Source organism: Nerophis lumbriciformis, linkage group LG39, assembly GCF_033978685.3.
Source record: "Nerophis lumbriciformis linkage group LG39, RoL_Nlum_v2.1, whole genome shotgun sequence".
Classification (NCBI taxonomy): Eukaryota; Metazoa; Chordata; class Actinopteri; order Syngnathiformes; family Syngnathidae; genus Nerophis; species Nerophis lumbriciformis.
The window spans coordinates 21,377,501-21,382,500 of NC_084586.2; the positions used below are offsets into that span (position 1 = coordinate 21,377,501).

General features: G+C 44.9%; 1 protein-coding gene across 1 annotated transcript in view; it reads left to right on the forward strand.

Moving 5' to 3' along the window:
• Positions 1–5,000, forward strand: part of sardh (sarcosine dehydrogenase) — a 149,750-nt gene that overhangs the window by 134,484 nt on the left and 10,266 nt on the right. The gene's annotated exons all lie outside the window — the stretch shown is intronic.

The window sequence follows — 5,000 nt, forward strand, 5'->3', positions numbered from 1 at the left end:
CCGATCCTGGATCCACAGATGCGGTTAGAGACTAAGGAGTCTCATGCCATTGGGGTTGACTTTTCCAACGCCGTGGGTGCCGATCACACCATTCCAGTTTTGCGTGCTCTTTCCGACTCTTGCATTGAAATCACTAAGCGGTAGAGATGCGCGGATAGGCAATTTATTTCATCCGCAACCGCATCAGAAAGTCGTCAACCATCTGCCATCCACCCGATGTAACGTTTGATCAGAACTGCACCCGCCCGCCATCCGCCCGCACCCGCCCGTTGTTATATACAGGTAAAAGCCAGTAAATTAGAATATTTTGAAAAACTTGATTGATTTCAGTAATTGCATTCAAAAGGTGTAACTTGTACATTATATTTATTCATTGCACACAGACTGATGCATTCAAATGTTTATTTCATTTAATTTTGATGATTTGAAGTGGCAACAAATGAAAATCCAAAATTCCGTGTGTCACAAAATTAGAATATTACTTAAGGCTAATACAAAAAAGGGATTTTTAGAAATGTTGGCCAACTGAAAAGTATGAAAATGAAAAATATGAGCATGTACAATACTCAATACTTGGTTGGAGCTCCTTTTGCCTCAATTACTGCGTTAATGCGGCGTGGCATGGAGTCGATGAGTTTCTGGCACTGCTCAGGTGTTATGAGAGCCCAGGTTGCTCTGATAGTGGCCTTCAACTCTTCTGCGTTTTTGGGTCTGGCATTCTGCATCTTCCTTTTCACAATACCCCACAGATTTTCTATGGGGCTAAGGTCAGGGGAGTTGGCGGGCCAATTTAGAACAGAAATACCATGGTCCGTAAACCAGGCACGGGTAGATTTTGCGCTGTGTGCAGGCGCCAAGTCCTGTTGGAACTTGAAATCTCCATCTCCATAGAGCAGGTCAGCAGCAGGAAGCATGAAGTGCTCTAAAACTTGCTGGTAGACGGCTGCGTTGACCCTGGATCTCAGGAAACAGAGTGGACCGACACCAGCAGATGACATGGCACCCCAAACCATCACCCAACCATGCAAATTTTGCATTACCTTTGGAAATCGAGGTCCCAGAGTCTGGAGGAAGACAGGAGAGGCACAGGATCCACGTTGCCTGAAGTCTAGTGTAAAGTTTCCACCATCAGTGATGGTTTGGGGTGCCATGTCATCTGCTGGTGTCGGTCCACTCTGTTTCCTGAGATCCAGGGTCAACGCAGCCGTCTACCAGCAAGTTTTAGAGCACTTCATGCTTCCTGCTGCTGACCTGCTCTATGGAGATGGAGATTTCAAGTTCCAACAGGACTTGGCGCCTGCACACAGCGCAAAATCTACCCGTGCCTGGTTTACGGACCATGGTATTTCTGTTCTAAATTGGCCCGCCAACTCCCCTGACCTTAGCCCCATAGAAAATCTGTGGGGTATTGTGAAAAGGAAGATGCAGAATGCCAGACCCAAAAACGCAGAAGAGTTGAAGGCCACTATCAGAGCAACCTGGGCTCTCATAACACCTGAGCAGTGCCAGAAACTCATCGACTCCATGCCACGCCGCATTAACGCAGTAATTGAGGCAAAAGGAGCTCCAACCAAGTATTGAGTATTGTACATGCTCATATTTTTCATTTTCATACTTTTCAGTTGGCCAACATTTCTAAAAATCCCTTTTTTGTATTAGCCTTAAGTAATATTCTAATTCTGTGACACACGGAATTTTGGATTTTCATTTGTTGCCACTTCAAATCATCAAAATTAAATGAAATAAACATTTGAATGCATCAGTCTGTGTGCAATGAATAAATATAATGTACAAGTTACACCTTTTGAATGCAATTACTGAAATAAATCAAGTTTTTCAAAATATTCTAATTTACTGGCTTTTACCTGTATCTAATATAGACGATGCAAGGCATTAGTGAGGCATACCTGCCAACTACTCCGGTTTTCCCGTAATTCGTACGGTTTTCATCAACCTATTCCGGGTTACGGTTGCAGTGATAAAAAATACGGTTTTTCATTAATTTAAAAAAAAAAAAAGGGTGAAAACTACGCGAATTGCACCTTGTGCAGACAAGATTTTTCGATCGGACACGGAGGAATTAGCGATGTAAAAGACCACGTTGGGACAAAAAAACACAAGTCTAATGCCGTTGCTAGCGATACAAGTGGAAAACTTTCAACGTTTTTCGTCGCCCAAACAGATTCTTTGGATGTGATAAATGCCGAAGTTTTATTTACGGAGGCAATAATTGAGCATGGACTTCCAATCGCACTGGCTGATCACATGGGACAGTTAAATGTTTGTAATGCAACCTTTAAAAATCATTACGCGGTGATCGCGGTCCCAAAAATAAACTTTTCTTGCATGATAATGTCCAGAAAAATTTGCTTTATATTACTATAGAGTCCTTTTAACGAATGAGTTTGATGGTTTATCACAAACCTTAAATGAAAGAAGTCCTTTGTTCTCCTGCACCATGCATGCGCTTTGGCCTTGCTTCGTGTTTGGTGCGCAATCCTGTCGGCTGTATTTCACAGCACGACATACTGTTAAAAGTGTTTATACTATTTTGCTTTCAAGTCCAAGTTGAAGAAATATTGTTAAATGTTGACAGCATAACTACCAAAATACAGAAGTATGTCCTTAATATTTTTGCAGTGCTATTTCTGTTGAAAAGTTCAAATGATTACATTAGAGATGTGATGTGCCACTTTTCAAGTGTCTGATGGCTTCAATTAATTTTCATTAATTTTTCATATTTTGAATTCTTTTGAAAGGCTTACAAAAAAACTACATTTGAATTGTAATTCCATGCTATTGACAGGACTATTAATTTTAATGAAGTTAGCTTACCATGTTTACAGTATGATAATTGTGATAGAAATGTGAATTTTAGGCACAGAATATTTTTTACAATTGAACAAGGCAGTAGATTATACAAGCTTGGACAGAAAGTTAATAATGACACCAATTTTTTTTTTTATGGAATTGTTTAGTACTGTTTTACCATTTGTTTACTGTAAAAAGTGTTTATACTTTCAATTAACAAATTGAAGTCTTGTGAAAGGTTGACAGGATAACTGGCATTAACTGTCAAAATAATTTCAAACTATTGAAGTTAGCTTACAGAATAAACATGTCAATCAACCCATATGATTTTTGCTGTAATATTTTTGTTTTGAAAAGTCACTGTGACTGATAGAAAAGTGATGCTTTTAGCAACATTTTAACCTGTCTGAATGCTAATAATCATTTTGCGTCGGGGGGCGAAGCCCTGAACCCTCCACCAGGACTTTGTCCTGGACCTACCGGGGCCTGCGGCCCTTGGACCCTGGCTACTAGGTTTTTCTGATTTCAAAAGTTGGCAGGTATGGTGTGGCACCGAATGGAGATAAGCGTCTCGACAGACGTCACAATATTTGAACAATGATGACGAAAACTGTTGTCTCTGTCGTGTCCGTGTGTCGAAAATTGTTATGCGCTTATTTTTTTATTTGATTTTGTGCGTGGCATAGATTTGCCGTGCGCAGAGGACGCTTGAGCAGGCGCGCACCTTAGGGACTGCGCTAGCATCACAGCTAACGTTAGCCATGCCGCTACCTCGCTCTCTGCTGGGATATGACGTGACAGTATGTGACGTATGACGTGACAGTATGTGACGTGTGTAAGAAGGTGCGCTCGCTGTCTGTGAGAGGGAGACACAGGAAAGAGTGAGAAGAGCCTGTCGTGTAATGCCAGCAGCTAAAAGCAACTGCGTGAGAATTGTGGATGTGTTGAAGGTGTGCTGTAAAATGCGGAACGGAAATTACGGAGCAGCAGAAAAGTGGAATGTATTATTTAAATCGGTGCGTTGGAAAACACGGACCGGAGTTTTTTTTTAAACTGGATCTGGATCGGCATTTTCCCATGCCTTGCCGATACGCAATTTTTGGCAAATATCGGCAGCCGATCCGATCCAAATATCGGATCGGGACATCCCTAGCTCAGACACACAGGAGTCTGCCGGAAACAGCTGCCACTCAATCCCAGCTGCTAACGACCGTTGTCCTGTGCCGCTGACGTGCAGAGTTCCAGCTTAGACATTCAAACCTGCCCCCGTTACTGGACGCTCCATTGCCGCCAGACTTTTGAGGTCGGAGACTCAGGTAAAGAAGATACCTGCGCAATGATGGTTTTTAGAGTGGCATGAGGGGGTGCGCTTTTCCCAACGCCACTGCCTTGATTGTAAGAAGATGGTTCCAGTGGCAAGGACCGGCATCTTCTTACAACTGCAGGAAGCTGCCGGAATCCAGGTTTTTGGGAAAACCGCCTCAAAGCGTGCCGTCACCAGCTCGCCTTTCTGTCAGGGTGTGCTTCCTTAGCCTTCGTCCGCTTTTACAGCCATTGTGGTGCTTCTCACTGCTCCCATTAGAGATGCGCGGTTTGCGGGCACAACCGCGGAGTCCGCGGATTATCCGCGGATCGGGCGGATGAAATTTAAAAAAATTAGATTTTATCCGCGGGTCGGGTCGGGCGGTTGAAATAAAAAAAAATTCGATTTTAAATAGATTCAGGCGGGTGGCAGTTAAACCAATTGGGAAATATATATACATAGTTAAATGTTGTTACCCACATACGAAAAACGAGCAGGCACCTGCAGCATATGCCACAACAGAAGAAAAAAAAGAAAAAGAGATGGACACTTTTACGGAGCGGAGAAGGCCCCCGACGCCTCGCCGGGGTCCGGGACCGAGGCCCCTTCCCCCGAGAGGGACCCACCGGGAGCCGTGGCTGAGGCGATCCGCGAGAAGGGCCCGACGCACGTCCAGGGTCACCACCGCACCGACACCCCGCCGCGGCCGGCGTCACGCGCAGCAGGTAAGCAGCTTACCTGCCCGCCACCCCCGTGGCCGGGGGCTCGTAACAGGGGTCACTCCGCGCGCTCCGCCCGCGCAGCTTACCTGCCCGCCACCCCTGTTGCCGGGGGCGCGTAACAGGGGTCACTCCGCGCGCAGTGCGCTCACGAAAGGGGCGGGGCT